Raw genomic sequence first — 13,743 nt, forward strand, 5'->3', positions numbered from 1 at the left:
CTAGCATCCTGAGGGCAAAGTGCCCTATGAGACCTGGTCCTGCAAGGAATTGGGTAGTAGAAGAGACACAGGTTTTCAATATAGGGTGCCAGAGCCTGGCTGTGAAGAAATTCTTCTAATCCCTGGATGTGTTAAAATGTCAGCGCACCTTTCCATTCTCTTGACACCTAGGGAAAATTTTCTCCTGTTAGAAGGTACTCAATGATGTGCCATAGACAATCATAAACTCACCATGTACTTTTCAACCCAAAGATGAGTTATTCACATGAAACATTGAAATGTCCTGAAATCTTATAGCTCATATATGAAAATAATTTGGTAATGGTTTTCCCAAATTTGACAACAAACAAATTCATCTGACAATCCTAGTAATGAATGTTGACGCAGAAAGAAACCTTCTAAGATATGAATAATTAAAAATAAATGGGGAAGCAAATGTGGCTCAACTGCTTGGGCTCCCGTCTACCATATGAGAGGCCCTGGGTTCGTGTCCCGGGGCCTCCTTGTGAAGGCAAGTAGGCCTGCACCCATGGAGAGCTGACAGCCTGCACCCGTGGAGAGCTGATGCAGCAAGATGACGCAACAAAGGGAGACAAGCAGGCACAGAAGAATGCGCAGCGAATGGACACAGAGAGCAGACAGCGAGCAAGTGGCAAGTGGTGGGGGGATAAATAAGTAAAATAAATCTTTAAAATAAATAAATAAATAAATAAATTGTAATGACTATGTTAGAGAAAAGATTAAAATATCTTTCAATGAAAGCAGATGTCGCTCAAGGAGTTGAGCTCTTCCCTCCCACGTGGGAAGTCCCAGGTTCAGATCCTGATGCCTCCTGAAAAAAAAAAATAATGAAAGAAAACAAAAACAAAAAATAAGCCAAACAGATGAAAACACAAATCCGGGAAGCTGATGTGACTCAGTGGTTGAGCACCATCTTCCCACCTATGAGCTCCTGGGTTTAATCCCCAGTCCTTGGTACCTCAAAAAAAAAAAGTAGAAAAAAGAGTATTATAGGAATGTATCACTCTGTTTATTAATAAGAACAATTTTACAATAAAAACAGTCTGTGGATTTTGTTATGCTTCATATTTGTCAGCATTTTTAAATGGATGTTTTCTTATAATTATCTTTTCTTATTCTAAATGTTTGCCCTGATGCCTAAATTTGTAATTTTAATTTTGTTATTTGTTCAAAAAATTATCCTAAAATCGTATAAGCTCTAGGCTTCCCAAATCTGGATCTGCTCCTGATAATTACCTAAATAATGATGATTATTGTCTGGTTTCACAGTTTTCCTTGTCATTAGAACAAATTCAACTTAAGCTGTTCTCCAGTTGTATAAATGTCCTTTCAAGATGTTCAGATGATTTGGATAATTTATCGTCTCATATTCCTGAAGAACATACTCTCAGCTCCAATACAAAGCTGTCATCCTCAAAATTCCCATTGCCGACACCTTGAGAGCCACTTTAATGCTCTTCAGTAAGAGACCCCTTTTTCTGGACCCTGCACTTTCTTCCTTATTTACTACCTAAATTTAGTGAATGATATCCTCCAATGGCTTCTGAGGGATGATGACTGGGAATTAAAAGTTTTCGAGACCTTGTACATTTTTTTAAAAAGTATTTATTTCTTTCTCGCCACCCCATTGCTGTTTGTACTTGCTGTGTGATGTGTCCTTAGGAGGTACCAGGAACTGAGCCAGGGACCTCCGATGGAGGAAGGAGGTGCCTACTTGCTTGGGCCACCTCAAGCTCTTTTTCTTCTTGTGTCTCTTGTCACATCATCTTGTTGTGTCAGCTTGCCATGCCTGCCTGTCACGCCAGCTTGCTGTCTTCTTTAGGAGGCCCCAAGAAACGAACCACAGACCTCCCCTGCGGTAGGAGGGAGCTCATTCACCGGAGCCACATCTGCTTTCCAAGTCCTTGTACATTTTAAAACATTTGTGTTCTGCTTTCACACTTGATTGGTCATTTGGCTGTGTGTTAAAATCTAGGTTGGAAATCATTTCCCTTTTAATTTTGAAAGCAGTTCCCCATTGTCTCCTAATTTCCACTGTTGCTGTGAAGACCAAAGTCATTCCAATATTGATCAACTTTGTGAATTTTGTTGTAATCTCTCTTGTCTCTTGTCCTCAAGCTAATAGAATCTTCTTTTGGTCCTGTGTTCTTCAATTTCAAGATTAGGTGCCTAATCATAATTGTTTTCATTCTTTTTGCTAAGCACTCATGCCCTAAAAATCTCATGCCCTTCCCTTTTGTGAAATCCTCTTGTTTTTGTTTGATGATTTCTTCCCCTTGTTTTTTCCATTCCACAACTTTTCATGTAGCTGACCTTCAGAAAAGGCTCTCTAATTTTCTTACTTTTTCCCCCTAAATTTCATCTCTTTGTCTCCTTAGGGAAGAGCTCCTCAACTTCATCTTCTATTACCTCTGTAGATTTTGTATTTTACTATCATATTTATTTCCAAGAATTTTTTTTTCTGTTCTCTTAGATAGTATTCTATTTTTGTTTCATACTGTATCTCTTTAAAGATGTTAATGGTAGTATTCCTTTCAGTTTTCTAGGATTCATATAGCTCTTTGAATTTTTTAACTGACTTAGATATAAAAACTCTAACAAAAATGCATTAAATACTCAGATTATCAACTATCAAAATAAGTCCATTCTGATTAAGAATTCTCCAGAATGAATTCCCGCCTGAGAAATTCTAAAACTGCCTATATCCAGTCCAGTTCATGCCAACATCCACAGCATCCTTTTTAATTAAAAGCTAGTGCTATGACTCACGCCACCTGTTTCATTGATGCTGCTATATTCCTATTTTGGGTCAGAGTTCTCTTTTTACTTTTTGTTTCCATTTCCTTCAAGTTGCTTTGTTCAGTTTGTGAGTTTTGTTTGAAAGCTTTCCACGTTTCCCCAATACTCCTTGGTTAGCTGTTACATATAGGGGTGAAGAGAGCTGCTTAGGGGCTTTCAGTGTGGAAATGGGCCTTGATATGCATTAGCTGCACCGGTAGGTGGCCCTCCAGTCTCAAGCTCTTCAGAATCTTTCTTTGGCTGGTCAAATTCCCAGTGAAAATATTTCTAATATTTTACTGGAGGATGACGATATGGCTGCCAGGATTCTAGGAGCCCAAAGAGGGAAGAAGGCGGAATTAAAGTCTCAGGGTCCAGCATGCAAATTCTTCCCTCATCTACTTGTTCTCAGTGTGTAGAAACTCAATGGTGCTTTGTGTGCCACAGAGCACAGACCCTCTTATATTACCGTCTCCAGAAAAACCTCCATCGTCTGCCTCAGGGAGGGTGTCTGTGACAAATACAATGGTTTGGTTTAAACAATGGAAAAGTGTTGGTCCATGGTTTCAGAGGCTTGAAGGCTTGCTTCCTCTCTGGGCCAATGGTGTTCTTTCTGGCTGGCAATCTCCATTTCCTTGGCGATGTCCTCTCCTTTCTCTTCTGGTTCCATGGACTTCTGACTTCTGGTTCAATTCCATGCTTTTCTATGTTTGAATTTCTTCTGCTTCTAAAGGACTCCAGTAATAAATGTAAGGCTCGACTTCATTCATTTGGGCCACACTTTAACTAAAACAGCACCTTCAAGAGGTCTTATTTATACTGGCTCCACATCCATAGGAATGGGATTAAGATTAAGAACATGCTTTATTTCCAGAGACATAACTCAGCCAACCACAGAGGGTGATTAGTTACCAGGCTGTACAGCATGGGGGAGGGAATATGGGATATTTTACTCTGTTTGTTTGGATTCACAATCAATATTTTAATTGGCATTCTTTACCCTCTACTTCTTATTGTACCAGGTGCTGCCAATTTCTGAGACTTTGGGGAATTCTGCCCTACAGATTAGATTGGGTCCAAACTTTCCACCTACACGCTCAGAATTCAAATATTTGGGGGCTTGCTACATCATTTAACTATCATCCTTCTACTTCCTAGCTCCAAAAATGATAAAAATTCCCTATTATTTCTGTGGGATTTTAGGAGGGCTCAAAAGTAAATAAAGATGTCCTGTCTATCATATTCTACCATCTTCACTCAAAAATCATCCAGAATAGATTTCAGAAATATAAAATCTCTTATATGTTAAACTCCATTTTGGGGAGAAAAAATACATATATACACTCCATTTTCTTTTCTTCCCTTTTCTTCCCTCCTATATTATCCCCTCTTCTCTTTTCTTATTTTTCTAATGTTTTGCCTGTTCACCATGGTATTGACTTTCATTGTATAGTCATTTAACCTGCACAGCTTTTTCAAGACCTTTTATCTTTTAAATACGATTTAGATAAATTCTCCTTTGTTTAACATATGCCCCATTCTTTCTGTAAACTGTTTATCTTTTCTTCAGTGCTTTGCTTTGAGAGTTGCTCATTTCCTAGTCTTGCTCTTTTACTTGACTCCATGGCATGGGAGAAGGGTTGTAAGGAGTTAGTTGTTCCTTAGGCTATGGGTATTTGTGGTTGTGGACTATGGTTCTGGCATTTAAAATTCCTGAATCTGGGAAGTGAACTTGGCCCAGTGGATGGGGCGTCTGCCTACCACATGGGAGGTCTGCAGTTCAAACCCTGGGCCTCCTTGACCCGTGTGGAGCTGGCCCATGCACAGTGCTGATGAGCGCAAGGAGTGCCGTGCCATGCAGGGGTGTCCCCCGCGTAGGGGAGCCCCATGCACAAGGAGTGCGCCCCGTAAGGAGAGCCGCCCAGTGCGAAAGAAAGTGCAGCCTACCCGGGAATGGCACCGCACACACGGAGAGCTGATACAGCAAGATGATGCAACAAAAAGAAATACAGATTTCTATGCCGCTAACAACAACAGAAGAGGACAAAGAAAAACATGCAGCAAATGGACACGGAGAACAGATAACTGGGGCGGGGGGGGGGGGGGGTGTTGGTGAAGAGGACAGAAATAAATTAAAAAATAATAAATCTTAAAAAAAAAAAGTTCCTGAATCAGAGTCCCGTGCTCAATTGAGGCATGTTGAATCCTTACCATAGGTCAGTGGAGTCGCAGAACACTAAGAAACCATTTATATTCCCTTCCTCTGGGGTAAGGGAGGGACAAGAAAATTCATGGTTGAGGTGCTGAGTAGCAACTACAGCAAGAGGTCTGCAGCACAGGAAAAGGATTTCACCAGGAATCTTCCAAAAGAATTGTGTCTTATTTTCTCTTTTGTCTTCCATTCTGCCAAATCTCTATTAATTTCTAAAGACAAAAATTAGCATTGCTTGATTTTATTCATTCTGCCTTCTCTCTCCAGTTTTCTTTGTAGCCTGGAGAACACACTGAGGTTCCATTCTCAGAGGGGGTTTCACGTTTTTCGCTTGGTGCTTTCATACACTTCTCATCTTCTCTCCAAGCTGAGCCATACTGATGAGATTTTTCAGGTTTTCATTCATCACTTCACCTTGTTCAAATGTTAGTTAGGGTGGGGTGGAGTGGTGTCTCTTTCTCTGGTCTCCACATTCACTGTTTTTAAAAATCATGAAACTGGCAGGGTATATGGGAATCCCCTATATTCTCGATGTAATATATATATATAATCTAAAGCTTCTTTAAAAATAAACAAAGAAAAAAATCATGGAACTATGTTGTGTTTGATTCTTTCCAATTTTTTAAACTTTATTTTTATTTTCTTTCTTTAATTTAATTCTGTTATTTTACTATGGCATCTCCAATGACACTTTAAAGATAGATTTTTAATATTTCCTCCCTGAAAAATGTCTCCAACTGTTTTTTTGTATTGTTTGATCATCTATAAAATGATCTACCATTTAAGAATGTCTACCTAATGGAGATGTTGTAAAGATTCAGTAAGTATCATCAGGCACTTAGTGTGACTAAGAGTAAACTAAGAACAAAACCACTCAATAGAAAAGCATCTAGAACTCTCAGTAAAAGAGATCAAAAGATAGCTACTCCCGTTTTGCAACCATCATAAATTAATTCAGGCAGAATCATCAACAGATGCTAGAATTAGTGAGATAAAAACCAAATAAGAAACAGAATATTTATATAGTTCCAAAATATTCTCCCACAAGGTATTAATAATCATAAAGGGAAAAAATAGTAACTTTGCAGTGAAGAAATCTGGCAGATACCACTTAACCAAAGAAAACAAACCAGTAATGAGACAAATGAATATTGAGTCCTCCTGACATAACAAACTTGGAAGAACAATGTACCGCTTCTGTCGTGTTTCTGCCAAGAATGCATAACTTCAATCCAACCACAAGGAAACAGACAAACCTAAACTGAGAAACATCAACCAAAATACCTGGCCTATATTCTGCCAACTTCAAGGTTATGACAGATAAAGACTGAGGAAATACTCCAGATTAAAAGAGACATGATATTTAAATGCAGTGTGAGCACCTGGATTGGATCCTGGACCACAATTTTTTTCTCTAATAGAATTGGGATAATTAACGAATTTTGAATAATATGTATGGATCATATCAATTTCATGGCTGATCTTCTATTGTACATATGTAATATTGTCTGTGATTTAAGGAAATATGTACTGCAGTATTTAGAGGTAAAGGGACCTAATGTCTAAAACTTTTACAAGTTTCATGGTTCATGAAAAAAATATATATAAATATGTGTGAGTGTATATACATGGGGAGGAGAACAAATATGGTAAAATGTTAAAAATTGGGGACTCTGGATGAAGGGTATTCAGAAATTCTTTGTACGTCCAACTACTGTAGCATTAAATTTTTCTAAATTTGAGGTTGTTTCAAAATAAAATATTTTTAAAATAGCAGTACTAAACCGTAAGTCCCTATGAGACAGGTCTATTTCTAAAGCAGCAGTGAGGAAAGCTAGGGCTTGGGATTTAAGTCCCAACTCTAGCACTACTTTATAATCTTGAAAAAATTCTCCTGACTTCTCTGAAGATGTTTCACTACTTACACAGTGGAGATAATAAGAACAAACTCTAGGGCAGGAGACATTAACCTTTTTTGTTCGACAGGCCCTTGTGCTACTCAGATGAAAACCACGGGCCCCTTACTAAGTCCACACTATACTGTGTATTATTTAATAAATAGATCACACCCACACCAACACACCTCCACAAGAATAATGTTTATTGAATTTCAATTCAAGCTCACAGACCCCGGGTTAAGAACCCCTGCTCTAAGGGCTCTTGAGAGAATTAAACAAGATCTATCAAAAGCATTTAGAACAACACCCGACACCTATTAGTCGTTGAAAAGAGGTATCCACCCACAACAGGCAAGGCGGACAGCTCAGGAGTTTGGCACCCTGCCAGTGGGCCCTACTTTGGAATTTATGCTCCCCAGTGTGACAGAATTGGACTCAGCTGTGGTTTCCCTACACATGGGTCTTCTGCCCCTTCTATATGAACCTATAGTTAGGAGTAGAGTTAATAGGTGTATGTCTGTGAGACTTAAATTTTTGGGCTCTCCATGTACCAGCTGGGCCCTGAATCTCAACAGAGTTGCAACACCTACTCTCCAGTTCATTGGATTCACCCAGGACAACTAAAAAGGAGGAGATGATGGTCAACGGCCATCCCAAGGAAAAAAGAGTTTGCAAGTATGAGCAAGATAGTCCCACCCATCTGCCCCACAGGATCTAAGCCCCCTCTCAATTAAAGATAGAGTGGGCATCACCCTCCCAGAATCCTCAGGATTGGGGAACGAGAGGCCAAAGTAGACTTACTGTTATTCTGCTATAGACTTATTGTTATTCTAAAAATGGAATAAATTATGTCATTGATGTGGAGGCAGTGGCCACTGGAGTTTCTGAGGACAGGAAAAGGGCAAAATAGGTATAATATGAGGACATTTTCAAGAGTTGGAATTGTCCTGAATGACATTGCGATGCAGAAACAGACCCTTACATATCTTGTCATAATTTACAAAATTGTGTGGGAAAGACAGTAAACTACAATGTAAACTATAATCTACACTTAGTGGCAATGCTTCAAAATGTATTCATCAAGTACCACACTAACGAAGGATGTTGTTAATGTGGGAAAATATGAGAGGGGTAGGGAGTGGGGCATATGGGAATCCCCTATATTTTTTATGTAACATTTATGTAACCTAAGTATCTTTAAAAAAATAAAAAGAATATATATATACATAAAAGAATGAATGATAGGTACTATAGAACATGAAAGCTCACGGACATTTCCAAGTGCACCAATCATAGGTCCTCACCATTCCTTATCTTATTTCAGAACAGTCCTAACATTTAAGACACAAAGAGCAGGTGACGTGGGGGTGAAGAAAGAAAGAGGACAGGGAGATGAAGCAGGTCTGAATCCAGGCACTCTGTACCCTGTGCTTGCAATGAACCTGGGCAGAGGATACAAGCAAGTCATGGGAGAGGACAGCAAGCCCAGCCCCACTGATGTTCCACTGACCCTCTCGGCACTTCGAGAAATTAAAACTTAACTCGTCCTTTGCTTTTCTACACCATTTCTATATTTTTTCTTTCAAGCTGGTGAGTATCAATTTATCTGTCTTAATTTTTAACCAGTGCCTTAGTTAAGAAAAACAAAGCAAAAATAGAAACCTATTATATTTGTATTTTTCTGCTAGATTCTGTCTATGTATTCATCCATCTATCCATCTCTCCACATACCCATCATTCATCTATTCCTATCCCTATCATTCATCTATCTATCTGTCTATCTGTCTGTCTGTCTATCTATCTATCTATCTATCTATCTATCTATCTATCTATCTATCTATCTATCTATGTATCTATCTATCTATCTACCTTTCCCTACCTATCCACCTACGTAAAGCAGGTTCTTCCAAGAACTCCAAACAACATGCAACACATACTTTAAATTATTATGCCCAAACTCAGTTACTATTTAACCAGGAGCTATGTTATTGCCCCAGAACCATAATTATGCTTATGCCTTTGAACAAACTGATGAAAAGAAACATTTGCTTAAGGCTCCCATCAATGAATACAGAGCTTAGACTCGTCTTTAGCTTATACAAACGTTATGCTTATAAATTCAGAATATTCATTCAGTTATTGAAATATGATGACAAAATTGTACAATGAAAGACTGATTCTCTATTATACATATTAGCTTTGCACAAAAATCCTTTGGCTCAGGAGTAACTGTCCCTGTCTCAGGATTCATACACCTCCTTGAATTTTTTGAACTGTGATTTAGGTGTTAAAACTCTAACAGCAATATGTTAAATACACAGATAGATTATCAACTATCAAAATAAGTTCCATTCTGATTAAGGTCCCTCCAGATGGATTGCAGCTTGAAAATTCTAAAACTGCCTATATCCAGTCCAGTTCATGCCAACGTCCACAGCATCCTTTTTAATTAAAAGCTAGCACTCTGACTCACGCCACCTGTTTCATTGATCCTGCTATATTCCTATTTTGGGTCAGAGTTCTCTTCTGAGTATTTAAACTTTTATGAAAACAAATAGCAAATATTTATTCAAATTGATTACTATTATTTGACATCCTGAAAACTACAGATTACATCTCCTGCTATAAAATTCCATTTATCTACTTTAATTTGAACAAGCCAAGGATTATTCACAGATAAAATGGTCAAGCAAGTAATAATCAAGTAATTGTAACTAGTGGAAAGGCTGGGAGCTAAAGCAAAGACCTTCCTATATAAAAATTTTTACTAAAATTTCTTATAGATCCATAAAAATAGATGGTTAAAAATCTGCTTACTTAGAAATATTTCACTGGGATGCTCTCATCCCAGTGAGTGCACCGAACAGAGAAAAATATAACAAATACAACAAAAAGAATAGTGAGGGGGAAGGGTAATAAATAATGCTTTTAGGGCTGGATCCAGATAACAGATGATTTATTGGCACAGCTCCCTAGACTTTGAGTTCAGTGTGGAGCCAAGAGGGAAACTTTAGCAAAAGCCCTGTACTCAAACCACAAACTGCTCCCTTTAGAGAGTTCCACTAGGGGGTTATCAGATCGCACGCAGTATCACCTGAGTTGTCAACCAGTCTAGTCAGTAGTTACAAGGACAGGAGCCAATGCATAGGAAAAAAGATGAAAATGGCGTTCTAATTGCACCATCTGCTTAGGCGAGGTGAAGTCTTTTATTTTACGCAAAACAGAATACAACCAGTATTAAGTCAAAGAGGCTTTTACAGACTGTGGGATCCGTAATTCCCATTTCTTCCTCCCCCTCTGACTTCTAAGAAACTCTGGGTGGCAGTGATAAAATCCTCTCTCGGAGCCTAAGGGGACAAGACTCTTCCCTCGCAGCTGCACAATGGGTTCCACAAGAAACAAGATCTGAGGCCGTGATTCTCAAAGGTCAGTGTCTGAGAAGCACTGGAGTTGGTTGAAAGCAGCACTAGGAGACTGACGAGGTAGCTCCCAGGTGGACCAGCAATCTGCACTTGACTTAGGGGCGGGCTGGGGAGGTTCTCTCAAGAATCTGCCTTGGAACTGGAAAGGAGGGATGGGGCGGAACCCAGAACAGGGCGTGGACTCCCCCAAAACTCAAATCAGAGTTTACAAACGGAACTCACAAGCTGCCAGCTAAAGTCTTAACATCCAGGTGGATATTTTTGTGAAATTCAGCCAGCTGGTCACCAAACCATTCACATTAGCCTATTACATGATGTCTTTGGTGGTGTTTTTTTTTCCTTTTGCTACACGTATTACTCATTCCAGGGACGGAAGTGAGCTGAGAGTTCAAGGGCACTTTTGACTGGAACCAGATGAATTGATGCAGTTGCCTGGGAAACCTTTGAAGACAACAACACTTGATAATGTCGAATATCTGAAGTAAATAGGAGCCAATGGCATATAGAATGCAAACCCAAGAAAGCTAATGGCAGAGGAGGGGCATTTGATTTATAAAAGTAGTTCAAATTTGTTATGTGCTCATGAACTCTGGAGGAGAGAATGCCATTCTGTAAACATGATCATGTTAAAGGTTAACTTTCAGATTTCAGGATGGAATTCATTATAAATATATTTAGGTCTTCTAAACATTTGCCCATAGATCATTAGATGGAGCTTTTTAAAATAACCCTGGAACAAATTATAACATGTTTTCATAAAATTGTCTCTCAAAGTTCTTTGAGATTCTGTTCCAGTCTAGTGTGTTTCTTTTCTTCTTTCTAGACAAAACCAGTGTTAAATTCATGTCAAAGGTTGGGTATTATATGTGTTTCATTATAAATGAAAATAAGCCCATTGTAGTAATTCTGAAGAGAAAAAAGTTTCGCAAGTAAAACACTGTGATATCATTTTGCATCAAGGAAATGTGGATTTAAGGGAAAACTTTCTAAGCTGCATTTTGCTTTAAATGCTGAGTTTTAATAGGGATTTTTCCATGAATCTGAATTTGAGATTTTACAACAATTTTCACCGGAAAAAAAAATTCACCGAGAAGTTTTGTGATGTAAATGTATACAGAGTTTTCCACCGTCCATATAGTCCTAAGTAATAAAATAAATCAAGATGAAAATGAAAGTGGAATCCCCTCTGTGGCCCCCAGAGCTTGAACTCACACCTAAGCTCCTTCTTGGGGAGAGACACATGTAGGTTTTGCTTTTGTTTTGTTTTGTTTAGTAAGAGAGCTATATTTTTAATAGAAAACGCTGTCCAAAACTTAACTACTTTCATGCAGCTATTTTCATCTTAGGTTTTAAACGTCTGCTCCTTTGGAAACTCTGTCTGGAATTTGTTGCTCGGTGCTGCCCTCTGCTGGTTTCTATTTTGTAAAGGATTTCACAGAAAACAGCCCCATGGGCCACATAACCACCCAAATTAATAAACATACCCTCGGGGGCCAGGAGGGACTGAAGTTCTTTTATGTGCCTGTGTGCAGAGGTACATGTGAATTTAAATGTTTAAAGAAATAAGGAAGGAAGAGCTTTCCTTTTAAGATCACGACCTTGGTGTCAATTTTTATTTCATGTTGGAAATATAGCTTTCCAAGAGACTAATGGCTTATACAGTCACACTGCCTGATCTACAAAGTTTGGTCGTAAAGCCAGTAAGGAAAACAATATGTTATTTTGAATTTATTTCATCTGGGGTTATTTTCCTAGGAATATCATCATTTTTGTCTTGGTTGCCTAGAAGTGGCTCATAGGAGAATCACTTCTTTTGCATTATTCATTCTAAATTGATCTACAAGGACCATCCCAGTTAATTTTCCAACACTTAATCTGAAATAGGGAGGTCGAGGTTCCGAGCTATGTGCGGTGAATGTGTCCCGCCTGTTGCTGGAGCACCAGGAGCGCTTTCCTCATGCAACGCTGGCTGGGAGCTGGATTTGGGCTCTGCTCTAGGTACAGCTGCTTTCCTTTACCTACAGTCGTGAGGCAGAACTGGCACAGCCCTGCAAGCCAGCAGCTTGCTTTTTACGCCTGCTGAACAGACAATCTTGTTACAGGGCTAATGCTTTGTGTACATAGCCTACCAATAAATAAAAGTGATTGGGCTTTGCTTAAACAACTCATCCAGAATCCCAAATACTTTACTGCAACCAACACAATCTTTGTCCCTTTGAACTTCATTCGTGAGTTCTAAGTGACATTTATTTTTAGTGACCTGACCTTAGGGCTCACGGGAAAAACCACCAAGTTTGATTGCTCGGCGCCCGACTTCCAGTAAGGAACACAGAGTGTGCATATGTCGTGGGTCTCCTATAGCGACAAACCAAACGGCTCAAGTAGAATCCTCTGCATTATGGATTCAACATGTCTTCTTATTTGATGCTTATTATATGTAAGCAACAGATGTACCTCTCATATGAGCACCACGAAAGAGATTTTTTTTAAATCCAAAGTGGAAAATGAGTCAGCCCCAGTGCCAATATAAACCTAAAAGAATTCCATAATGTGCAAGGAACACTTTCAATAACAAACGCATTGACTTTTTAAGCAAGACAAGCGCCTGTGGAATACCATAATCTGACCATTTCCTTTCTCTCATCCATGTCCTCTGATGTTGTGTAGCTGGCCTTAGAAACAAACCCTGCTTTCCACTGTTTGTCATGGCAGGCAAGGGGGGGGGGGGGCACTAATCCTGGCTAACTCTGCTCTCCTCCATCCTGCTTCTGTGGTTTGTATTTTTCCCCCGAAGCTCAACCCAGGGTGATGTAATGAAACAACTTGACTCTACCTTTGAAAATAAATGTTTTTCTTACCTTTACTTGGAGAATCTCTACAGATGTGTAGAAAGTTATCTTTTCCTGGATATATTCCAGAACGCTCTTATGCTATTTCTCTTTGGATTTCTCCACACTGCCCCATTCAGAAATGTGATGATATTCTAAAGGAGAAAAAAAAAAGCATGTGCTCATAAATCCGATCCTAAGAAAATCACTGACTTTTAATGAACTCTCAACAAATGCCCCAGTGGCGTAAATAACACCTTCCAGAACTCTGGAAGTCATCGTTTTTTTGTGTCCTAGCATGCCAGAAATATTCTCTCTTTTCACGGAGCTTCATCAGGAGGGACATTTTCCAAGCTGTAAAAGAGCCACAGTCATCTCAACTACTTTTTTCTCCTTACCTCTAGTCTCCCAGTAAGGTCACATTCTGTTAAAAACATCCTGCCCCTCTCCTTACAAAAGGGTTCCATAGAGTCAGAAAGCAGACGCGCTGCAACTTGCTGACTAACTTTGCTCCGTGTTATTTACCAGCCACACAAAGAAAATGCTGTCTATTCAGAACGCCTTTCAAACCTCTTTTCACTGGG

General features: G+C 39.1%; 1 protein-coding gene across 2 annotated transcripts in view; it reads right to left on the reverse strand.

Annotated features, from left to right (window-relative positions):
- ST18 (ST18 C2H2C-type zinc finger transcription factor) overlaps positions 1-13,314 on the reverse strand; it is a 292,702-nt gene extending 279,388 nt beyond the window's left edge. For both annotated transcript variants that reach the window (XM_058275525.1, XM_058275527.2), the window contains exon 1: positions 13,190-13,314. The gene's annotated coding sequence lies outside the window, so the exon portion shown is untranslated. The remainder of the gene's footprint in view (positions 1-13,189) is intronic.
- Between the last annotated feature and the right edge of the window lie 429 nt (positions 13,315-13,743).

The sequence above is a fragment of the Dasypus novemcinctus genome, chromosome 14, assembly GCF_030445035.2.
Source record: "Dasypus novemcinctus isolate mDasNov1 chromosome 14, mDasNov1.1.hap2, whole genome shotgun sequence".
NCBI lineage: Eukaryota > Metazoa > Chordata > Mammalia > Cingulata > Dasypodidae > Dasypus > Dasypus novemcinctus.